At 44.6% G+C, this 26,099-nt stretch overlaps 1 protein-coding gene across 1 annotated transcript in view; it reads right to left on the reverse strand.

Annotated features, from left to right (window-relative positions):
• Positions 1-26,099, reverse strand: part of KCNH5 (potassium voltage-gated channel subfamily H member 5) — a gene marked incomplete at its 3' end in the record, with an annotated part of 150,036 nt that overhangs the window by 1,352 nt on the left and 122,585 nt on the right. The window lies entirely within an intron of this gene.

The following is a 26,099-nucleotide window of genomic DNA, read 5'->3' on the forward strand; positions in this document are numbered from 1 at the left end:
ACACTCATACCTGCTCTGTCACTACCTTTAGTACAGATCAAAAGGAAACAGTAATTCAGCAGGGACTACACAGCTGTAAGATAAATTCAATGTACACACCCTTCCAGAGGCTGGAAAATCCCAGCTTGCCCAATACTTTTTGGTTTTGCTGTTAGAGCTAGGGTTTTTTAGGAGTGTTGGAGGGTGCAATTAGATTCCCAATGGGCCACATGTGTGGCTTCACACTCTTTACAAGTGTTTACTGCAGAATTAGTATGCCTAATATGTGTAGGTGAGCTGGAAGCACCAGGGAGAAGCAGCATAACAGGGCTGCGTGTGGCTCTAAAACCCAGCAATATCCACCCTCTAATCATGCCATGCCATTTAATGCTGAGTTATTTCACCCAGCAGCATGTCTCAGGCTGCTACAGAAAAAGGAATTTGAGCCTCAAGCTGAGGGAGGATCCACAGAGTAAAATCTTTTTGTTGATTTTCTACATGTTACTCATATGATTTTTTTTGATTTATTTTTAGGTTCATCCAGTTTTCTTGAATGTGGGACTGGGAATCTGGGAAACTGGTTCTCTGTTTGACAACACTGTGAAAAGCAGCCTGTGATTAAATACAAATATGGACTGTGAAGGGATAGTGTGGTAAGAAAAGGAAAACAAAGCCCTTGAAATACACAAACAAAACCCTGTGTCAGTCAGCTGTAGGTTTTTGAAATATCAACTTGAGTATCCATATTTGAGAATCTATTTACTTTCAAATCTCACATCTTCAGAAGTCAGCAGAGAAGTGCCACGATGGCTACAGATCCTTCACTGCATGAATCTGGGATGAGCTGGACTTCAAAGCTTCATTAGAGAGCTTTCAAATGCAGTTGGTATCTCCTTGCCTGCTGCTGATAAACACAGCTGCTTATAATAATTTGGTTAACTTGCTTATAAGAAGCCCAGTTAAAAAAAATATATAAACAAAACCAAGGGACAACCATGGAAGTTACTTTAATCTGACTACTCTGACCTAGATGCAGTGACACATTCCCTCATTTGGAGGCTCCCCTTCATTAGCAGCTGCCCTCATGGAGCTTCTCTCTCTCTCTCTCAGGTCACTCTTGAGAGCCAATAATGGCAAGAGAAACTGCCCTTGATTCAAAACTGAGTGGTCACATTTAATTGAAGCCACGCTCTCTAAAGGCACATTTGGAAGGTGGGTTGTCTGTGATGTTTTGTTTGTGCCTCTCTTGCCCCAGAGGGCAGTGCAGCACCTCTGGCAGAAGATGCAACAGTGAAAGCAACCAGCTGCAAGGATGTGTCCCCAAGGAGTGTCTCAGGGGACATGGCTGGTTCCTCTCATGGTGTCCCCATTTGGCTGCACTGCTCTGCCTTGTGCTGAGTCCCTGAAAACATCTGCAGCGGGGGAAACTTCCTCTACCCAATGCTTTACAAAGTTGTGTAGGGACAGGACAAAGGGGGAATGGCTTTAAAATGAGAGTATGTTTAGACTGGATGCTAGGAGGAAATTATTTCCTGTGAGGGTGGTGAGGCACTGGCACAGGTTGTCCTGAGCAGATGTGGCTGCCCCATCCCTGGGAGTGTTCCAGGCCAGGTTGGATGGGGCTCTGAGCAGCCTGGTCTGTGGAAGATGTCCCTGCCCATGGCAGGGAGTTGGAAATGGATGATCTTTAAAGTCCCTTCCAACCCCAACCATTCTATGTTTCCATGATTCCCCTGCTTTCTGGCCACAAATCTGTTTCACAGCTTGAGCACCCTGCTCCCTGCAGGCAGCCTGTGCCTGGCAGGCGCTGTCCAGAGGCAGAGGGGGATGCTGGAAGGGAGGGATGCTGGAAGGGAGGCATCTCCAGCAGCCTGGCATGGGCCCACGGTGCTTCCCAGGCCGCTGTGGCACTGGATGTGCCATTGGGAAAGGCAGGAGGCAACTCTGACAACTTCTCTCCTACTGCATGTTTATAATCACCAGAATGACAGCAACAAAGACCACAGCAGCAGTTTCTGATTCCTTTCCCAAAGCCTGCACTTCACTGAAAATTACCCTCACCTCCCTTTCTCCCCCAGTCCAATCTTGGTTCTTTTATCCCTCTTCTAGACTCAGTTCAAACCTTCTCCAGACAGAGAGTTATCTCCCTGCACAGAATATAATTACCAGTGACTGCTGCTGCTGGGTTTGGCAGAAGAAAAGCCAAAACCTCTCTAATCTGACACCACCTGTACCTCATGCTCCTGAAGTGTATCCTTATAAAAGTCAGGAAATTACTGTGAAGCTTTTTGCCCCAGAGCCACTTGGAAAGGTGTCATTTGGATGAGTTGAGCCTAGTGACAGGGGGGTCTGAGCCTGAGTGCTGCTGTAACTCAGAGCAGAGCAAACACTTTGGGAACAGAAGAAAGGGATGGTGGCCAAAGTGGCAAATGCCACCAGGTACACAATGCAAATCTGGTCTGCTGTGTGAGCCCAAGGACCCACTAACCACCCACAGCCATGAGCTTTACCCCTGCTTTATGGGCATGCAGTGGAGAAGACACACACCCAAAGCCCTGCTGTCACCTCCCCAGAACATGTTCTCTCAGCTTCCTGCAGGACACAAGTGACAGAGCTCTTCAATGAGTTATTGCCCTTCTCTTCTCTTGGGACAGAAAATGCTCCAGCATGGAATGGTTCTATGCAGCTCCTTTGAAGAAGCAGATCTGCCACATGCTGATTAGTGCAGGAAATGCCCAGGGACTCAGGAATCCAGGGGGTAGCTGAGAACCAAGAATTCAGGAGTGATCCACCTCAGTGGAGCCCTATTTCCAATGGAGCAAAGGTGGGCTGGTGCACAGCCCTGGGCCTACCCTCCCCTTGGCTCTCTCATGTAACCTGGATGTGTTCATAGCTGTTTATTATTTTCTTTTTCACTCTGAAATGCATAAGTAAGACCCTCACATCCCAACTGACCCTGTGGGACAATGGCACTTTGGATGGAGACTGAGGTCTTGGTCCTCACCCTCCCACTGAGCTACTCTGCCAAGGAAATCATTTTACCCCATGGAGAACTTCCCCCTCTTCCTTCCCTTCAACCAAGGAAGATGCACCCCTAGCACAGCAAGGATCTAGTTTTGGTCAGGAGTACTTGAGAGCAGTAGAATATGTACAAGTAAAAGAAAAGAGAGATCCTACACAGACAAAGTACTGAAGAAAAAAAAACAAGATGTGAATTCTATCACTAACAGAGCAATAGTTATTTTTCATTACCAATTTTTTCCATATTAGGAGATTTTTCATGTGGCTGGATTTAATCTGGTTCCACAGTGATTTAAACTAAACCAGAATAGTTAAAATGTGTTTACATTTACAAATGTTTACATGGAAACTTAATTCTTTTAATGTCTAATAACTTTAACCAGCATTTTTTCTTTATAATTAAGAATTGAAAAACATCTCATGCAATCTGACATTTCTCTGCAGATTGGGAGAGCATTATTTTGAAATCTTAAACTGGATGAGCTATTTAATTTGTCCCTGACCCTTCTCAGAGAAGTTACACATAGGCCTGCCCAACTGTATGTCCCAGGAACAGTCACAATCTTTAAAGAAGAAGCTGAATTAAGTGTGTACAGAATTTATTTTAAGGAGTAAATAGCCACACTCCTGTCTCACACCAAGTTCTAAATTCATTAATGTAGCAGACATTAAGTGCAGGACTCCATTTCCTTTATGGATCAGATTATGAAAGACTGTTCCATGTGGCACAAATTTTGTCCTGTGGGTCCAGGTTCCTGGGTTTCTCTTAGTGTATTTACTTTGGGTAGAAGGGGCAACAGTGGTGACATTAATTACTGAGCTGGCAAAGATGAAGCAGAACTTAACTGACAGCCAGCCATGGAGACTGAAATACTCAAATTATTTATGAGGCAGGCACGGAGGAGAAACCAGCAACTTGAGATTCTCCATCTGATCTCAACCTCAGCCTCCTTGCCCTCCCTTCCCCACCAAGAGGAAACTCATGTGAGTGTGAACTCTGTCCCTTCCAAAGGGGGCCCCTACCCCAGGTACTGGCAGTGGATATGTCGCTGTTGGAGCAGCTCCTGTGAGGTGCCAGCTTGTACAACCAGCCCCAAAGCCAAGTGCAGATGAGGGCAAGAGCAATGAGGAGTCAGGGAGCCAGATCAAAGCTGAGACACACACACTGAATTAAAGAGTAAAGCTGTGGCCTTTTCAGGTGCTTTGAAATGCATCCCTTGTCTGCTGTCTTTTTTTTTTTTGTAGCAGTACTGCGGAAATCATCCCTCCATGACCTTGCTCCATCCAGGAGATCTGCACAAAGATCCCTTAATAAGTGACTCCAAGGCAGGTACGTGAAGGGATTACAGAGCTGGTAAAAGTCTTGAAGAATTACAGTGAGTTCATAAAAAGTGGCAGCTGTTTGACCAGAGATCATCCTGTCCTGTGCCTGAACATCCCATGCTGTTGTTAGTGGTGTTCAAGGTGTGCCTGCTCCTCTCCACAGAAATCCACAGAAAGGGACAGCCATGGATCCAAAGGGAACACAGTTGTCATGGTGATGGAGGCAGCCTGTGTGCACTGACTGGGAGGGAGAGAGGGAAGGAGGGAGGGAGAGCCACACAAAGCCACCAAAAAGCAAAGATTTTCACAGTGTGAAGACCCTGTCCTGGGAGAATTGGTTTGACTCAGCTCACTGGACATTTCTGAGGCAGAAACACCACACTTCAGTCCCCAGAGCTGCATCCACTCAGTAACCACAGGTCACTCTCATTAAAGCACAGGCCAGGCTGATGTCAGTGCTGATCATCTCTCAAAAGTTTGTTTCAGGGGTAATTATCTCGTCTGATTCAATGTCGTGTCTTGTAGGAGCCCCATCTCCCTTGGATCTGGTTGTTCACAACCCAATGTATTTGTCCAGATCTCTGTATTTTTGTTCCTATTTATTACAGCAACTTCTTAGAAGGCATCTGAGATCAGTGACATAAGAATCAAAGAATTAGAGAATCATTAAGGTTGGAATCAAAATCATCAAGTTTGAAGCAGGTTAATAAATCTGAAGAAATAGAGGGCTCTTTCTAACCTGGACCCACCTGCAGCACAGGTCCAGAGCTGAACTTGAAACACTGCAGTCAGAGCAAGTGGGATGAGCAGAAAATGTGAGCTGGAGCTTCCCAAGTGATGGAGGCAGGAGCTCAGGGAAGGGCACCCTCCTTTGAGCCACACTGCAGAGCTGGCAGCTGGATTGCAGTTGGCTTAGACCCACCCATCAGCTCCTTCACCAGCTTTCAGATCCCCCCAGAAGGATTTGGACTGGTCCACCTCCTCCAGGAATGTCTAATTCCCATTCAAAAAGGGAATTAGTGTCCTCACAAGGTGTGTTGGTCTTGGCTGCCTTTTATATAAGCTTTTTTTTTTTTTTTTTTGGAAATAGGAGAGCTGCCTTTCATTGCCTCCTTGGCCTGAAATTACACAAGCTTAGCTGAAGCTGGCAAATGGATTTAAAAAATTTTAAGTGGTAGAACCAATATCCAATACTGCAATAACACAGATCTCATTTTCTTTGGAAATAATGCTACAAGGCTTTACAACATAAATTTCCATAAAGATGTCTGCAAAAAATACTATTAATTTTCACATCTTGGAGTGCACTGTACAAAAGTAATTTACATTTTTGTCATGCTAATGTGGAAGGCAGATTTATGTCAGATGCAGGATTTAGACAGACACAGGATACCCCAGCACAGACCTGTGTGCTATTTCCTGCTCCTGAAAATACATAATACATAAATACATTTCCTGCCCCATAAAATACACCCAATTTCCAGAGCACAGACACTCGGAACAGGGCTCACCTACAAAGCCTTGGTCTGCATCTCAACTCACCCTCCAGGAGCTCTGCACAGCAGAGGGAGGAAGACAAAGGCACTTGGAAGGTGTGAGTCATTTATTTCACCTGCAGCTGGATGTTAAAGCAGGTCAGACAAGCTGTACCCTGAGCTGCCTGCTTGTCTCTGGTGTCTGCATAGTGAGCTCCGTGCCTGTCGCCTCTGTGCAGACACCCTCCATGGATGGTGGGGATGGAGGATTCAAATCCCCACCTCTGGCAGTGCAAATGTCAGGGTTTGGTGCAGAGTGTATTAAAAGCCTCCTGTAGTTATTCTCTGTGTATGTGTGTGTGTTTTGCACCCTTCATCTGGTGCTGTTTTTATTTCCACCCCAGCGTGTTGGGGTGTTGCCAGTTCCTGGCTGGGATGAATTCCCCACAGCCTCAGGGCCCAGCCAGCCCTTACAGACAAACTTTACTCTTCCAAAAGCTGCAGAGGGAGGACAAGCCATGACTGCCCAGGAGGCCCAGCCAGACTGGTGGCTCTCAGTGAGAGCTTGAGGAAAATCAGATGGAGCATCCCAGACCCCCCTGAGCCCATCAGAGCAATGGCTGGGAAGGGTTTGCTGGGTTTGGCAGGGCTTTGTGCCAGGGGTGGCAGTGCTCCAAGCAGGATCTGTCCTACAACACCTGCAGTGGGATGAGCTTTGCAGTGCAAAAGAGTGGGTGTGCAGAACAGACACATCTCAGGTGGTCTCCAATTTCCTGGATGAACCACCAGCAGGGAAAAGAAACCCATCCCTTCCCCCTTATTCTCACTACACTTCCCAGAGAAAACATCCAGAATGGGGATGCCCCTTCCCCTGCTGGAAGTTCCCCAGCCCATAGGAAACTGGAGACCACCTGAGATGTGTCTGTTCTGCACACCCACCCTTTGCACTGCAAAGCTCATCCCACTCCAGGTGCTGTAGGACAGATCCTGCTGGGTCACTCCCAGCACTGGCACTGCCAAACCCAGCAAACCCTTCCCAGGCCATTGTTCTGATGGGCTCAGGGGGGTCTGGGATGCTGCATCCCTCAGTCCTTGAGGATTGGTCCCCTCTAGGAGCCAGCTATCAAAATAGGGCATATCTGGGATCCTCTTTTCTGATATTCTGAAAACTAGGCCAGTCAAACCCCATTCCTAATGTACAACCCTTGGTGAAAAGGCTTGCTCCAAAATGAATGTGTTTTTAAAATCTAGGCAGGTCCCAGAGAACAAGACTCACTATTAATACTTGATGTTAAAATGCTTTTAAATCTTATTTTTCAGATATTATCTTTTTAAAAAAACAAAAAACTTCCATTATATTAAAAAATCTTCTTTTTTTGTTTACCTTAATCAAAATGTGAATTTAAAAAGTCAAACTATGAAGGACTAGACAGAAATGGATTTATAGGAAATGACCCCACACAAGCCTTTAGGCTGCTTCTCTTAATTCACTCCTGCAAATCTCCATAAACTCTTAGCTCACTTTATTAATCTGCACTCCAAGGATGCAGAGTAGATGGTTTGAAATGATGGCTTTATTGTTCTTCTGCTCTGTACACTCCTCAGATAGCTTCACTTTGATGTGAAATTCAGCCTCAAAAACAAACTGCTCTAACAACTCTTTTAATTGCTCTCCAGTAAATTCCCCTTAATCCTCCTGTCCCAGGAACTGTTTTGTGCTAAACCACTGCTCCATCTGTGTGTGAGAAAGGAATCGCTGTCCTTGGCTGTGCAGTGAAAATGACTGACTGCTGAGCAATTAGTTAATCTCCAGGATAGGGATGTCTCACTAAACAGTCTTTCATGGAGGATTTTGGAGGAAAAGAAGATTTCTGCAGGTTAGTCTTCCAGCTGCTTGAAAGAAACAGTAAATAATAGCCTTTCTGCAAATTTCCATTGATCCTGACTTCACAGACACAGTAACATGCTACAGCAAAAGCTTCCTACCAAGCACATTTTAATTTTGCTTTGGAGAAACTGTATTCACATACATTCTTTCTAAGCAACTATTGAATTGACCTGCAAAAGATGTGAAGATTTCCAATCCAAGTAACAAAGTGATGTCGCTTCAAGGAAATGAGAATTATTTCCATTATGCTGAAAAAGCCTTTTTAAAGGATATTTAATGGCATTTTATATGCAAGGAAGAGGTTCATTCTTTTATGATGGCTTAATAAAGATCTTTGTCCCCCAAGTTGTTCATCTAAAGAAAAATCAGAGCATGTAATGAGGGAGACACCTTTAAAAAAGCACAACAACAGCCAAAAGCTGATTTCCAAAGTCCAGAAATTCCATCATCTCCTTACTGCTTGTCCTACTGTTTAGAAATTGATTACTGTAGGTCAAATTTTAATCTGGTTCCATGTCATGTTCACAATCAATTTTCAGCACCTGAGTACTCTTGCAGAGAGACATCTGTGCATGCTGGCAGCCAATTAGGCTGATCTGCATTTGTGAAAAAACATGAATATTAAGAAGAAAGTGGTTGAGAGCTTGACCCCTCCTCTTCATACTTGGTATGGCTCTGAAGGGATCCTGGTTTCATTTAAAACATGTCTGGATGGAAGAAGAAAGAGGAGGGAAGCGGGCAGAGATCCAAGTCTCATTTGTCACATCCCTGGAGCATCGTGGCCAAACACACAGAGCAGCAGGCTGGGATTCACAGGGATGGATTATCCTGCTGGCCTGACCTTCAGCCAAGAGAAGGGAAGTCCTGTACAAATCACTCTGCCTCCTCATGTCTCCATCTCCCCCAGTGTAAGAGAGGATAATAACACTGCCCTCATTTCCCCAATTAACTGGAAATCTCTCTGTCACTGCTATTTACAACTGAGAGACTAAAACCCATGGCTGACAGCAGAGAGAGGTCACTGTGCTGGTCTGTTGCCAAAACTGAGGCAGTTCATTAACAAAAAAAAACAGTCACAGAAAAATGCACACAGGTGTCCTCAGGGTTTCAGCTTGAGATCAAGGGCCCAGGGCACTGCTGCCTAAGATGTTTAGGGCAGCGCACAATGGATGTACAGTGCTACATGAAGTCCTGGTCTCATCCCCTGAGACATCACTCTCTGATTGATTAAAGGCACTAACACCTACTGACACCTACTCTGCCAGGAAGGATCAGTCAGATCACTCAGCTGGCCTGTTGGGTTCTTTAAACGGTGTGATTACACCTTCAGCCAAGTGTGGGCTGAGCTATGGAATCAGATTTCCAAAAGAAATGCCAAAACCTTCTCCTCCCTTGGCAAAATTATACAGTTTTCCACCAACTACAAGAGCATTATCTGAGAGCAGCTCAGTTTCCTGAACCAGGAGCTCTTCTGTTCTTTCAGTCACCCAGGCCTGAGCACCTCCTGCCCAGAGATGCCTCCATCTTTTCATACCCCAGGGAAAAACAACTCATGGATTTCCTGTGGCTGCAGGTTCAGCTGTTGTCTGATGTCTGCTCTGTTTGTCTGCTTGGAAAGGGATGCTGAAGAAGGGCACTGTGCTCCTTTGGAAGTGGGGAGCTTTGCCACTGTTTTTAAATGAGGCTCTGGAATTGGTATTGATTGCTTATTTTTCCTGCTTTCTCACTCACTATTTTCTGTTTTCTTTGCTGTAACCAAACAGCAGATGCTTTAGCATGTTGCAGAGCAGACAGATTCAGAATGATTTCTGCAATACTATCCAAGTGAGCAAAATGCTCCTTCCACATACAAAATCATTTCAATCAATAAACCAGAAAGGCTACTTTGTTTATGAATTTATGGTGGGTTTCAACCAGGGTCTGTTGCTGCTTAGCCTTGTTTAGGGTCAGTCTGTTGCAGAGTGAAGTATTGATCTCTGTGGCCTCAGAAGGACTGTGACCATGGTCACAGCTCCTCTTGGGCTCCTGTCACAACTGGGAGCAAAGAAACTCAGCTTTAGCCTCCTAACTCCTTTTCAGGATCCTAAATCCTACACTGAACTCAATAAAAAGACAAAACTGGATCGGAGAGCTGAAATAATACATTGAATCAGAGTCTAATCTGTTTTCTGTATATCACATAGACTTGGTTAAACATGGGGAAATTGAACAAAGGACAATTTGAGTGTGACTGCTGCAGTGTAACTATTACTGAGCAGTGTCTTGTGGGGACCCCTGCTCCCTCTCACTGGTTTATCCACTTTGGGATTTAAACTCATGCCTTCCTTCACTCCCTAACAACCCTCCCATGTAAACAAATCTAATCTGGACTGCTCATTTGGTTGGTGAGGAAACTACTTCCAGATGTGTTCTTGATGGAGAGTATCACATATTCATCCCTCCTTCCCCTTTCTCTTTTCTTCTTTGCAGATGCAATTATTAAAGAGCAAAGGGCAAGGGAGATATTTCTCCTATTTCCTTGTCTGGCATTAGGGCAGAGGGAAAAGCAGATTTCTCTTGACAGGATTTCTTCTTTTTTTTTTTTTTTCAATTTTGCAGATATTTCTTTCTCCTGCAAGACGAGAAGCTGAGGTACTTACAGAGGGGGAAAGAGGAGCCCTGCAGATGGCTAAAAATCCAAGCCCATTACACCCAAGATCTTTCACTGCATGTGGAAGTGAATTCCAGCAAAGACAGCCTCCACCCACCCCTACCAGACAATCTCATGACATTCAGAGAACCCCACAGAGGTAAGGAGATGGTGACATGTGGCACCACGTGGCACATTACGACCACGTCACCACCAACCCTACCAGCACATCACCATCACCCCCAGGGCTCAAGAGCCAGAGGGAGCTTCCCACTGCCTCCCAGCCCAGCTAGAGGGGTGCTGGGCTCACTGCCAGACAGTGCCCTCTTCCACAGGGCAGCTCCCAACTCCATCAGGCAGGCTGGGTCCTTGCAAATTTATATTGATTGGCCGCTGGATCAATATCTGCTATTGGCACTGGCCTAATGAAATGTCAGTCAGCAGCATTGCCAATTGATCCACACTCATCTGTGCTGCAGATTAGTCACTGTCTCTGCATTTTACCAGAGATGATTAAAAGAAGAAAACAGCCTTCAGCTCTCCCAGGATCTCCTAAGGGGGACACGCTCCTGGGCAGGGAGAGGGAAACACAGTTCAAAGTCTCCAGATGACAGCAGGGTGGTTTGAGCTTGGGGCACACTGCAGAACCAGGGAAAAAGTGCCAAAAGACTTTACAAGTTGCTCTTCAGCCTGATTTAACTTGGAGCAGAAAATCAATCATCAATAATAAAATGCAGCACTAATCCAGCCCTCCCCTTTCCCTGCATTGGAGGAAGCTGGATTTACGTAGCTGCCATGTGTGCCAGAGGCCAGCAGCAGGGCACAGAGAGGTCATGCAGCACTGGCCCAGGGTCACTGAGCTGCTCAGTGGATAAGCTGGGGGGATGGAGCCAAGGTTTCCAACCTAAAGCCCCTAAAGTAGGCAAATCCATACTGCAAAAAGATTAAACATGCAAATATATATTTTTAGAAGTAAAAAACCCCAAAACATATTAGTATAACAAGAACCCTTCTTTTCACCACTGTCCTAACTGGTGCGTAGAGTTCTTGATTTGAAATAATTGAAAAGGCTCACCTTTAATTGCAGTTAATTGCTGAAATTAAACCTAGACCAGGACAACTTACTGCTGCTCAGGTTTTTGTTGGAAGAGGGGTGAGGAGGGAGGCAGAATTATTTCTGTTTATTTAGTGACAAAGGTTGTGCTTTTATTCCAATGAAAAATATCAAAATCCTCATGTTTGGCTTCTGGCCAGCCTTGTTTGTGCAGTGTTCCTGCACATTCCCAGCACAAAACCACTCAGAACACGGGCACAGAGGATTTGCAGAATTTGTGTTTTCCTCTCTACATTTCTGCCTCTTATTGCTTTTTGCTTTTTGCCTGAAGACTAAATGGTCTCACTAAATGCCTAAGAGAGTCACTCCATTTACAAAGTAATACATCAGCAAAAGAATTGCAAATTGTTCCCCAAATATGCTACTCTCTGCTGTCTGCTTTAAGTAGAAATTTAAATTAATTGGAATCATTATGGCTTTCTTTTTTAACTTAAATATTACTGTACCAGACTATAAAGTGCCTGAAATTTAATCTGAAGTCTTCAGACCTGAAAAAGCATTTTGCAACTGAAAGATTTTTGATTTTTTTCCAGCTATATCCACTGGCCAATAAAAAATAGCACCCATTGCTATCAGCCTTGCTTCTGACATTGAGAACATTCCACCTGGCTTTCAGAAACCTTGGTTTTATATGGAAGGTGCCACCAGCTACTCTGTTGACTTCATCACTTACAATGTTTTGTTAATTTATTGAGCAGCTTTTAGAACAGGAGCTTCAATTAGAACAATGCACTTCCATTGCCATGCAAGGTAGAACACCATGAGTTTTGTTTGGAAGTGCTAAGTCAGAAATGAAGAAATAATTTAGAAAACCCAAATGGATGGGACAAGGGGCAGCCTCTGTACCTAGAAGAGCCAAGACACCAGCTTGTATTACAAAACAGGGAGGTAAAACATGCTGCTCAGTCACTGTCAGATATCCCTCACCTCAACCAGGGGCTAGTAACAGAGACCTCTTTAGTGGAAAAGTCACTGACTCCAGACCCAAGGTAACTGAAAAACATTCCAGAATTCCTGACTGGAGCAGATTTACACTGCTGGATGGGCAGTAATTTGCTTCTTTCCCAATTGCTTCTGGATTCCAGTCAAGGACCTGACCTTTTGGGGCTAAAAGTGAGGGCCTGCCTATGTCACACCATGGGGAAGGGCACCAGGACTCCTTCTGTCCCACAGCAGTGTCCCCCTGCAGAAAGGCAGGATCCAGGAGGATGAAGCCACGCTCTTCTCAGTGGTACCAAGTAGGAGAAAATGGGCAGAAACTGATGCACAGGAGTTCCACCTGAACATGAGGGAAAAACTTCTTTCCTATGCAGTGACTGAGCACTGGAACAGGTTGTCCTGAGAGATATTCCAGAACCATCTGACACACCCTTGTGCCCTGTGCTCTGGGGTGGCCCTCCTGGAGCAGGGAAATGGGACCAGATGACCAACTGAGATCCCTGCCAACCTGACCCATCCTGGAATTCTGTGATTCTCTGATCAGGCTGCACTCAGAACTGCTCTCATCTCTCTCTGTTTTCAAGCTCAAAGCTTGAAAGCACCACGGTTCTGCTCTCTGCCAACCAATCATGCCAAAATTTCCTCAGTTATTTCTTTTCCTATACAGTCTATTGCCAAATCAGAGAAGACTGAAGCTGTCTAAACCAAACTCAGGACAAACTCAGGACTTCTGCCAGCACTCACTCCCTTTCTACAGATGTTTTGGATGAAACCTAAGTTCAAATGACCACTGATCATATCCCAGTGCCCACCTTACCCATGGGATGCCCTGCAAATGAAGCCACAGGGATGCTGCCAGGGATAACGAGCTGGGGCAATTCAGCAACATGTCTGCATCTCAACTCAGAGACACAGCACAAAATCCACTGGCAGGGTGATCTGACAATTCTTTTAATTTGAAATCAAGACTTGGAAAGGATTAACACCTCTGAAAGACAGGGTCAGCCCACTGCGCAATAGATGTGAAATAACTGAGTTGAACCATTGGGAAATCCAAATTTGACAGCAAAAGAAGACTAAAAGGTTATTTAAACTTTTAATATCTACTTCATTTAACTACAGAAAGCTTAGTGAAATAACCTTAAAAAGTATCCCAGGGATTCTTCAAGTGAAACATCTCACCCAGCAAGAGCAAAGCTTTTCCCAGTTGGGAGCTCTTAGTTGGCAGTGTGTGATTAAGGAGTGCTGGCTGCTGGAACATGCTGAAATTGCCTTTAATATGATGACAGTCACTGCTTCAGTGGGGAGGAACCACTTGGGGAGAAAAAAAAAAGACCCAAGACACAAGCATGCAAACATTAAGGAGCATGCTGTCAAGAAGAAATATACCATGAAGAGGATGTGCTACTTTCACCTAAAACTTCTCCCTTTAGCCTTAAGTGGCTGGCATAGCTCTGCCACTGAGGGTGCTTTAGCTCAGGAGACTTGAAGGAATCACAGTTTTTTAGAGGTATCTGTAATTGTCAGCAGAGCAGGAGCCTTCTATTTATGGCAGGATCAAATTAAATTAATTTTTAGAGAGCAAAGATGCCATTTCAAAGATTTTGCTAATGTTTCCTCATACTTGAATGTGCACCAACAAAGAGCTCTTCCTTTCTGGTGCAGAGTCAAGGGAAATCACACACAGCTGGAAAAGCCAGGACAAAAGCTACCCACCAGCTAGTGAGCTCTCTACCACAGCACAGAAACACAGCATCAGCCATGTGAAAATTCAGAGTGCTGCTCCCTGAAGCCACTTGTGCAGAGAGGGAGCTGCTGATGTCAGTCATGGCAGAGCACTCCTGGACAGCACCACGGGGCTGCCTCCATGACACACACCCCAGGATGAAGTGCTCTCCCTGCCCCCAAAGGGAGCACTGCATGTTTTCCCAGCTCAGGAGTTGTCACTGAGGCATTTGGCAAGTAGGAACTCTGCAGAGCCTTACATTTATTTCTGAAGGGCACCCACAGGAGGAAGAGGCAGCACAGGAGAGTTAGCTGGTGGGGTTATGGGGATGGCATGAACAGATGGTGTGGTGAAGAGCCATTTCCTTCCCACTTGCACACTGACTGCATTAAATCAATCCCTGGGCTTTCATGGCAATGAGCTGAGGCTGTGCTGTGAAGGGTTTCAATGATCTGACCATATCCTGCTTGTGGGTATCATTCTATTGGGTCTCAACACTTCGTCTACTCTCGGGGAAAGCTCCTTCCATTTTTCTCACATGCTTCTTGGTGATCTTCCCTGCTATCTGTATGGCAGCCATTGCCTCTTTGCCAGCTGTGGATCTCTGTAAAGCTCACCAGCAGTGTTTTTGTTCCCATCCATGTACTCAGGCACTGACACAGGATGCTCCACAGGGGCTGAGCCTGCTGGTTTTGCAGCCTTCACTTATCTCATTGCTCCAGACCTAAACAAATTAGTTTGTAATCCTCAGTATTGTATGCTCTGGAAAACCTGGCTTTAAAACTGATCAGAAATTACTTCATGTAAAACTGGAGTCAATCTCCTCTTCCTGTCTGGGGCTGGAAGAAAACCCTGTACCTGCACAAGTAACAGGTCTTTGCAATCAATAATATTGACGATTCTGAATTTCCCCATTTTTGGCCATGCTTCACCCTGTTTACACACAGTTTGTATTGCTTTCTACCACTCCCTGTGCACACACAATTAATGAAACACCAGCTGGTGCAAGATAAACACTGCTGCAGGGATGTAAAAAGACACTACACAAAAGTACAGATCTCTACCTCTGTTATTTTCCATCTCAGATGCTGTGTTTGCCTCCCAGAGCTCCTTCTGAGCTCAGAAACTTTGGCTAAAGCATCTTCCTGCTTTTCTCTTTGAATTTCTTTTTTCCTGAGGTCCAAAAAATCCAGCTAACCCCAAGCCTCCCACACAAGACAGCAGTTCTGTCACCTTCTCCCAGGAAAGCCTTGTCCAGGAGGCTGACTCTCCTCAGTGGGGTTTGTCACTCTCCTTAGATGCTGGGGACAAATGTACAACTGTGTTGGATGTTAAGACCATGAAGGTGCTCAGAGGGCTACAGCACCTCACCTGTAATGACAGACAGAGAGAGGTGGGCTTGCTCAGCCTGGACAAGACTCCAGGGAGACAGACCTGAGAGCCCCTTCCAGCATCCAAAGAGGCTACAAGAGAACTAGCAAAGGACTTTTGATGAGGGCATGCAGTAATAGGACAATGGGAAGTGGCTTTATATGGCCAGAGGGAAGGTTTAGATTCAATTTAAGGAAGGAATCTTCCCTGAGAGGAAGATTGGCACAGGTTGCCCAGAGAAGCTGTGGATGTTCCATCCCTGGAAGTGTTCAAGGCCTCCCTGGATGGGGCTCAGAGCAACCTGCTGGAGTGGAAGGTATCCCTGCCCATGCAGGGGGTGTGGAAATGATCTTTAAAGCCAAACTGAGCCAAACTAGTCAGTGATTCTGTAATTCTGTGTTCCACCATGGGGCAGGGCTGATCCACGGGGCCAGAGCATCTTGTCCTCAAGAAGGCCATCAAGGCTAAAGAAGGCTCTTGGGGTTCTGCAAGCCCAGTCTCTGTCCTAGCAGATTCCTGACCATCCCCATTAGCAGCTGCCTGACATGCTGGTCTGAATTTGAGCCCAACTGGTCTGGCAGGAAGCTCTTCATGGGACACATACTACAAAATTTCTAACAAATGCTTTAAGTAACAGCTGATGGTTCATCAGGCTCAGCCAGGCATCTGTTTGGGACATTAATGCATGGCTGCACTGAGCTTGTAAATTATTATTCATGTACTTTGGTAGAACATCTTGAGGTTGTTGGCTGAGTCCTTCACTAAATGGGAACAGGGACAATTATCCACACATGAAAAACATGCATGATTCAGTTCATCCATTTACATTTCTAGTGTGGCCTTCCTTGGCAGGATGGCAAATACAGCCTGGGAGAAGGATGGTCATTCATAACTGAGCTGCTCTGACCAACAGCTGTCCCATTTTAAAATGGATTTACCTCAGATAAACAAGGGAGATGGAAATTCACTGCAGTGGCATGGAGTCAAGGAAGGCAGAATTGGTGAAAATGGTGAGGTTAGACAAGAAATTAATTATGGAGATGACAGGATGCTCTGTAAAGGTCAGGGACATGGACAAGGAAAAGTGGATGTCTGTGCACTGAGAGGGAAGCAGTGGGCATGAATGGAAAAGCAAATTTAATCATAATAAAAAGGCTTCATTTCTTCTCATCAGTTAGAAATATCCTGATTAGAAATGGCTGTTCTTTGCTGCTGTCATCTGCTGGTTGCTTAGGTCCCCATTTTCACATTTTTAAGGGAGTGTGAAGTGGTTTAGGCTCTCAGAAGAAGCCAGAACTTGTTCCTGAGGTAACTGGAGTGTTGTTCATAATAAAAAAGAGGACAATGGACTGCTTCCAAAGGGATATGTACTCAGAGAGCACGGAGAGGTAAAGTCCTCCTGCTCTGCAGGTACAGTGACTGATGGAAATTTAATAGAGGAAACAGTATAGAGAACCTTTTTGGCAGCTGAGACAGCTTTGTGGAGTACTAATAAAAAATCTGATATTCACCCAGAAGTCAGAGAGGAGGTCCCAAAGTTCAAAATATCAAAAGATCACTGACAGTTTAATTAAGGAGTTGAGAGAATCAGAGGCTTTTATAACTGCTCACACTGTGCTCCTTTTTTTAACAGTAACCTACAACTAAAACCTATATTATGGTTTTGCTATCTTCAGGAAGGTAAACAAATTAAGAGCTAGGGCTGTAAGCTCTGAGAAATAAAAATATGGGGGAAAAATAAATGAATAATATCTATTCTTTCCTAAAAGCACAGAGTATTTTTAGCTTTCAGTAAGTTGCTCAGAAGTGCAATAATAGGGGACTCAGCTTATTTCAGGTGCTTCCCAGAATGTCCCTGTCCCTCCTGACAGCTATGCCCACCTCTGGAATATATTTAAGCATCTCCTGATCTGTTCCTCCAGAGTTTCTTTGCATGGGACCTAAACTGAGCCAGCTTGCTAATCACAGCCACTGGCAGACAATTAAAAAAGGCACAGTCAATCAGCCATCATCAAGTTGGAAGTGACAGGCTGGGTTTTATTTTTAACTAAAACTAGTGGGATTTATGCAAACTTTCCCACAAAGTTCCTCTCGCACTTTGTTTACAATTTAATACTTTCCTACATGCACTGTAGAAAGCAGCCCCAAAATACCACTGAAAGCAAGGTAAATCTGGGATTTGCAGGACTGCAATGATTATTCTGTGCTGAACTAGCACATTTGGGTATTATTGCATCTGTGAAGTGTGAGCTGAAAAAATAATAGATTAATGGATTTATACTTGCACAGAAAAGAAAGGCCTTATACAGGGAGTTTTATTTAGCATTTGAGAAGCTATTTATTCATTTATTTATTTGAGGAGCCTTTTTGTTCAAGTCAAGGCAAAAACCTAATAAATAAAATCAGCGCTGTTTCCATTGCAAAACTGCTGTGAAATTGTCACTGATCATTTCTAGATGGGTCAAAATGGATCCCATTTTGGGCAGAGCCAGACAATTCCCACTTGGATGAATGCTCAAGCTCTCTGCCTGTGCCTTGTGAACCCCATGGGGATCCACTGATATGATCCTCATGAACAGGCAGAGGCTCTCTTTCCCCAGCCATGGCTTTGGGTGCATTTCTACCTGCATTCCCAGTCTGGCAGAAATAAGGTTTAGGGAATGAGATGTCTGGGGTAGAAGCTCATTTTATACCTTCAAGTCATATTTTGCTGTTGCTAAAATGTCTGGTGTTCAGCTCCAGGAAGCAATGACAGAATAAACCATCTCAGTTTTTTAACATCTCCCACTTTTCTTGAAGTTATCAGGTTGAAAAAAAATCATAGATCCACACAGCAATTAGACTCAGAAGCCCCTGTAAGAAGAAATCCATTGGTCTGGAATAATTGTTTGGAGAGGTGTGAGGTAACACAACACACCTCTGTCCCCACTTTCTGTGTGAATCCTGCCTGCTGGTAAAAACTTCCTTAACTGGAAATCAAAAATGAAATGGCAATGTTCCTTCCCACTGCACCATGCACATTGTCTCCCTTTCCTTTGCAGTGGGAAGAGATTAAAAGCATCAATTTTAATTGATGAGGGGATGTAAATACAAAATATTTGTTTTTTAATATTTACAAGAGAAAAAATAGCAAACTTTTGATTTATTTTTTTTATTAACAGTCATGTCCTGTGCAAGCAATGCTGCCTTGAACTGGTATTAGCAGACAGCCTGCAGAATGCTTTCTGTGTCAGCCAAGGGAAATATCTTAATTATGAGAGCTTTCTAAACAAGAAAATAGTATTAATTCACAGAAAGCACAATAACAAATAATCATCAATCTGGATCTTCACTCTAACAGAGCCAGTCACATTTTTGTCTCCCTATGGACCTGCCCATCCCTGACATTCCTGTTTATGATCTTTCCACACACAAACAAATCACCCAGACTGCACTGCCTGCCTGAGGAGGGGATGCTCACACCTTTCAGTGGGGTCCATGAGCTGAGTGCCTTTAACATCAGCTGCTGAGTCTTCTGAGTGCAGAAAGCATCACACCAGCACACAGGATTCTTTTTTCTCCATGAGACAATGCTGTTCCAAGATCTTTGAATGAGAAGTATGCTAAATTGCCTTGCATTTCTCAATAAAGACCAGCAGAAAAACAACATACAACAACTTTTTGATTTAGATTTAGACAGGGAAGTTCCACATACAGGAAAATAATAAGTCTACCTCTGTAATGCCAAAGGATTATCAGAATTGGGTTCAGTCTTGCTTTTAACAGAGCTGGTGATTTGTCTCTTGCTCCTACAGAAGCATGGTCAGGATGTCTGAGGAAGGTATTTAACTCAGAGATTATATCCAGAATAGAATATTGGCCTGGTGGTACCCTGGGGGATTTATGTGGCTCTGAAAAACTACTAAAGATGATAGTGCACTGGCTGATCTCTGCATCTGCCTGCAGTCTGAAGGCAAAATGTGCTAATCCAGACTGGGCTGTGAATCCATAGCACCCAAACCTCTCAAAGATCCCACGGGATATTCAGTGCTGTGGGTTTGAGGAGAGGAGAGGAGAGGAGAGGAGAGGAGAGGAGAGGAGAGGAGAGGAGAGGAGAGGAGAGGAGAGGAGAGGAGAGGAGAGGAGAGGAGAGGAGAGGAGAGGAGAGGAGAGGAGAGGAGAGGAGAGGAGAGGAGAGGAGAGGAGAGGAGAGGAGAGGAGAGGAGAGGAGAGGAGAGGAGAGGAGAGGAGAGGAGAGGAGAGGAGAGGAGAGGAGAGGAGAGGAGAGGAGAGGAGAGGAGTCTACAACCATCATCTAATTCAATTACCTGACCATTTCAGGGCTGATCAACAGTTACAGCATGATCTTAAGGGCAATGTCCAAATGCCTCTTAAACACTGATGTGCTGAGGGTTATCAACCATCTCTCTAGGAAGCCCATTCCAGTGTTTGACCATCCTCTCAGGAAATAAAAGCTTCCTAATTTCCAGTAAACCTTTCCTGGAGCAGCTCTGAAGCATCCCCACACATCCTGCCGCTAGACCCCAGGGAGATCAGCAGTTCTCTCTCTGCCCTTCCCCTCCTCAAGCAGCTGCAGGGGAAAATGAGGTCACCCCTCAGCCTCCCTTTCTCCACACTAGAGAGCCCAAAGTGCTCAGCTGCTCCCCACACTCCTTCCAGCCCTTTCACCAGCTTTGCTTCCCTGGTACATTCAAGAGTTTCACACTTAGCACCAAGTTCTGCACTCAGCCACAAGTGCAGCCAGAGCCAAGCAAGAGAAAACCTCTGTGCTCCCTCTGCTCCTCCAGGGAGGGGATTCAGAGAGGATTCACTGCACCTCATTTCCCACGGTCAGAATGACCTGAAGAGCACCCAGAAGAGATGACCTGGAGAAGAGATGAGTGTACAGGATATGAAGCAGTCAGAAAGGAGAGGGAAAGGAGTGAGGCTCAGGGAGAAGAGTCCAGCTCTGTCACAGCTACAGAAGTGAGACAGCAAACCCATAGCAGCTCCTGCAGCACCCACTCTGCTCCAGCTACCCCAAGCTGTCTGGCAGGGGCTGAACTTGAAGCTGCTGCAGTTCTCCCTTTCAATTTTTATGCTGCTCTTCTACCTAGCAAAGTCACACACAGTCCTCCAAGGACTCACTTCCTTGCTTTGAATGCCTTAAATTCAAATCCCCATGTCCCTGAAGAGGGGCAAAGACTCAAGGAATTGCTCAGGGGACCAGGAGATGGGAAGGAAGAGCTTCAGAAATAACTCTGGCCTCAGATCTGTAATTCTCACTTGGAAGGATCCTTGGGGCTCTCAGTGGCAGAAGGAGGAGGATGGCCTTTGCTGCACTGTCTGTAACCACACAGCTACAAATACACAAGGAATTGCTGCACTATCTGTACTGATAAATCCCTCACATGGGTTTGGATTACTCAGATTGCTCAGATCCCTGAGCAGTTTCTCCAGAAATTTCCAGCCCGAGACCACCAATCAACAATTTGGACAAGGTCACTTTATTTGAAGGCTTGGAGTGGGCTCTTCCCACCCAAGCCCAATTGACATACAAGTGTTGACACTATCAGAGGTGGTGCTAGATATAAATCAATGGAACAGTCCTTTAGGAAATATTGCTATTGAGTATTAACATATCTGGAGAGAGCAGTGACTGCAATAAAGCTAAACAATAAAAATCTTCAAAAATGTTCCAAAGTGAAAGTCTTTCCAAGCATAATGGCAGCTGCAAAGTCACCTAAGATGTGAACAAAACAAAACCAAATTGACTTTTGAGGGTGTAACTTGCTTGGTAATAACACTAAACAGTCTCTAAAGATAAACTATAGCAATAGGACTTAATTTTTTGGGATAACAGGTTCATATAAAAGAAAAACAATCCAGACAACTTAAAACCAGAGAGGGAGAGAAAAGGCCTGAGACAAGGATGATGCTCTGACCCCTTTTCATGTAAGCAAGTCACTCCCCAGGACTGGTGGGGACTGTGTGTAAGCACCAGCTGGTGAAGAGCTAACAGCTTTGAACTAAGCTCCTGCAATTGTGAGTAGCTCAATTCAGAGCTCAAAATGGGTGGAAGTCCTCAGGGCCACCAGAACACAAATGACCTTCAGGGGCAAGGGCTGATAGCTGAACAATGCTCTCTGCCTTTGTCATTCTGCATCAGGACTGTCACTAACACAGCACACCATTAGGAGGGTCTGGAAAATGAAAATAGGGATGGTGAAATGAACCTTGGGACAACCTTCACTTTTAGGACACGTGAATGCAGAATTCAACTTAAAATAAAGCTTTCTAAAAACCATGTGACATAGAACTGATGAGTGATTCAGTCAAGAAACCATATGTGATGCATTAAAACCTCAAGCAAGAAGAGGAAGGCAATTTAAAAAGAAATTATTCTAATCCGAAGGAAAAAAGGAAAATAGGACGTGTGTGTTAACACAGTCTGATGGCCTCACCCGCTAAAAAGCCCCAGAGATTCCGTGTGCTGGAGGTATTAGATAACATCAGTTGCTTACAGCGTTGTCCCTGGCTTTAAGAGCATCACAGGGAAAAAAACCTGAGCTCCCCAAATGGGATTTCACTGCCTTAAAGGCACTCATCTCTCCTCACATCTCCTGGCTCACTGTCAGCACACCTTCCAGGAGCAAACACACCAGGGGTCAGACAGGAACAATTGTCCTCTTCCCCGGCTGCCCCTGACTCATTCCTTTAACACAGCTCATTCTGGCCACGGCAGAAAGCAGCAGGATGTGACTGTGTGCCCTAAAAGCTGTGGCTGAAATCTTTGCTGTATGGAAGCACAGGAGAATCAGGCTGTGAATTCAGGAAGGACAAGGTTTCATCTGGATTTTCCCCTGCGCTCGCACAGGCTGTGCTGGGCTCGCAGTTCAGCAGAGCTGGTACATTAGCAAATGGAAGCAATGATGAGAAAAGGAAAAAAAATAAAAGACCCAGAATGTGGCTGGAGCAGGGGCCATATGGAGGTAGGTAAGGCAGCACTTTTCCAGGACAAACATGCTTGTCCTGGCTCCTGGAAATAAAAACAACACAGCACAGCACAAGTGCGGGAATGAGGTTGAGATGTGGGCATGGACAGTAGCACGGGATCAAGACCACCCAAGATCATCAAAGCCTTCCAACCCAATGCCAGGAAGGTCTGGAAGAAGTGACTGTGCATGATTCCAAATTTAGAAAATTAGTTAGAAATTGAGAAACTTATCTCCAGCATGGGAAAACCTATTTACAAACAGGTACCCCCACAAAGCCTTGGCATGTGTGCACCCCACAGGACACCCCAGCTGGAACAACTGGAGCCAGCACTGGCAGTCTCTCTTCCTCACCCTTCTTTTGCTTGTTTGTTTGCTTTCATTCATCTCTCTCCTCCTCTGCTCCCTTTCCCCCCACTCCTTTATCCAAAACCCACTGCTGTGTGCTTACACAAGGAGAGAGGGACTAATTCATAAAAATTCCCATGCCAAGTGTGTAATTTACTAATGAAACTTTGCAACCATTTGCAGACCCCCTGACTTCTGTTGCTCCTTTCGACCCAAGATTTCCACCCTGGGTGCTCACTTCCCTTTGATGTTTGGATGCCACAGAGCCTCCTAAAAATCAGTCATGACTCCCCTCCTCAGACTCCATGGCTCAAGCTTTCAGAGAGGGCTCCCTCCAGCTGTGTGAAATGTTGAGAGGCACTTAATGAATTAGATATTATTAATATTCTCTTCCAGCATCAGAAGGCAGTAATTAACTCTTTGAAGACTCATCCCAAACCCTGCTTTATTACTCAATCCTCAGAGGCAGCTATGTAATCTCATTGTGATTTTAAAGAATATCTTTTCAGAATAATTATTTTCCTTGATTGAAAAAAAAAAAAAAGAGTTTCAAAGTCCTGGTACTGCCTTGGAGTGTGCATTAGTGATGTCAGACATGCTGTAAAGATATCAGAGCATGAAACATGATATGCTGCAATACTTTTGCTGAGCAGATGCCTTAAGGAGGTCATTCAACATGCCAGGCTCTAAATGCTATTTGGGAGTGAGAAAAAATTATTTTCCCACTTCAACAAGACTTTAGCTTCCCTGTCATGTGGAAATAACCTTTTGTGCTCAGTGCTATTATTAATTTATTAGCCTTTTGAATGTCCAAATATATTGCAGTCTGTGGACTGCATCAAAGTCCTGGCTGAGGGACAGGGCAGCACAAACACAGGGTGTGTGCACCCAAATCCATGGATATGTGTTTCAAAGAGCAGACCTTGTGCAAGAATACTTCTGCCTATGTGTTTTTTACAGTCAGAACAGCCATTTTCTCAGGCACAAACCCCCAAGGAGTTTATTTAAGTTATAATTAAATGTCAAACCTTATGAGTGATGACTATGTAGAAAAAGTGCTAAGTATATATTTCTATAGAAATCAATTAAACGAGACAATGATTTTCTTTCCATTTAGGCTACATGACTCCAGCACAAGCTGCTGCAGCTCAGTGCAGCTGCCAGCCCAGCCTCAGTGCCTGAACAATTGCTTTCTGTTCACCTGATGGAACTGTCCTGGATGGCAACGATTTTCCTCAGGGGTGAACTAACAGCCAAATGCCTCTGTGATTCCCAGCAGGGAATCACGTATTCTTCCAGCAGATAGGAGGTTTGAAACAATCCCCTGAATATCTTTATGTAACAGGACTTGGATTGTGTCCCTGGTGTTGAATGTAGCATGATCTATTTTGTGCCCAGGAACAAAACACAGAATTTCTGCAAAGCAGGCTCTGGCTCAGCGCATCTGACTGCAATTCCAGGCTGCTTCCCAAACAGTTACTGACTGGAACTGCAGGAGAGGGGAGGAGTTCAGCTGACGGACGTGAGGTACTTAAAAGTTAGTGATCATGGACTCTGTGAAATCAAAAGGGAATAGTTTTCCCATCCCACACTGGGAACCCAAACTGGTTCCCCCTTCATGGACTATGGAGGTGATTGGTGACTACCCTGGACAACATCACCCAGTTTTTAATGAAATGAATTCTACTCTCCATGCTCCACATTGATACAACCCTTCTTTGACTCTTCATCCACTCTCACATACTGCCCACACATTCCCCCAAACAGCATTTCCTTTCCTTCTGTAAAATCCAACGTTTCTTTAGGAATGCTGTTCCTTACTGGGAATCACTGTCCCCAAGTCAAAATCCATGTACCTGACCCTGAGCTAAACAGCAGATATCTCTACTGGCAACTTGAGTTCCATGAGTTTTTCCACCTGGGTGATTCCCCATGCCAGGGCCCTGCAGGGAAACCAATTTTCCTTAAAAAAATGAGGAAGAAATTCTGAGAAGAAAGAGAGAAAATTAGAAGAAATTCTGTGACAACTCAGCCAGGAGGCTCCTCCCCATATGCATCCCTGGACTGCAGAGCTGAACTCCAGCACACTGCCCTGTCAGGAATAGACATGTCCATGTTTTTCTCAGGAAGCCAGCAAGAGTGACAGGTTCACAGTTTTAAGAAGGAAAGAATACATTTTGGTACAATATATGTGGCATTATCTTGTCCCATGAAATCACCATCAGCAATGCCTGAGCAGAGTTGTCATTGCAGGGCTGTAGCTGGTGAGATGGCAAGAGGGGGAATGCTGAAGTCAAGGCTTGGAGCACTTCTTATCAACAGAGAAGTGATAAGCTAGAAATCATGAACCAGCTTCCAAGCCCCAAAGCCCTCCTTCAGGTCTGAAGTGGAGCTAACAACCTCGAGTCAGAGGTAAGCTGACAAGCTGGAACCAAACCTGATTATAACTCAGCTCTTTCAGGCTCCAGCACAGACAGAGGGGCACTGTAATCCTATTGCATCTGCTTCTTGCCATGGGTATTTTGTGACACACTTGGGGTATTGATGAGCACAAGTGATGCACAGAAATTGAAACCTCCTCTGAAAGTAGCTCCAGTGGCTGGAGAGAAACTAGACTTAATAAAGTAAAATTGTAGTTGTGTTGAAGTCCTCTTACTACAGAGGCTGAAACGCTCTTGTGAAATACTGAGGTAGCCTTGGTACATTATCAGGTGAGATGCCCAAGGTACAGCTGCACAAAAACGTGTTTCAGCAGCTAGAGGATCACAGCTAATGCTCAGCAATCTATAAATCATTGTTATGAGATTGCTCTATGCAAATGAAATTTATATAACCCTCATCAATCGTAAAAAAAAAATCATAAAGATGAAATTTTGCAGCCGCAATGTGAATTAAAGGATCCCTTAGCCTGTTTTCAAGATACGTCTTTATAGCTAATTAATTTTCAGATGGAGTGTTCTTTGAAAGGACTAATGGATAGTGAGCATTGCTGATTGATTATAAAATGAGCAGGAGGGTTTAAGAAGTGAGCTGTGAATGTAAAATCACTACCCAGCTTTATTAACTTTGCCATATTAAAATTCTAGACTATGCAACTGTAAGAAGCAGGTATTAATACAGTACCTTTGATGAGTGTATTTTATTTATTTAACATCAACGAATTTCTCTTAGTTGGTCTATAACATGGAGATCTATCAGATTTTCCTCTGAACTGTATCTCAGAGACTTCAACTTTGAGAAATCCAGAATCTGGATTCTATAAAATATAACTTTATACATTTATGCGACGGGGTGGAAAAAAACCAACAAAAT

Source organism: Fringilla coelebs, assembly GCF_963513975.1.
Source record: "Fringilla coelebs genome assembly, chromosome: 6".
NCBI lineage: Eukaryota > Metazoa > Chordata > Aves > Passeriformes > Fringillidae > Fringilla > Fringilla coelebs.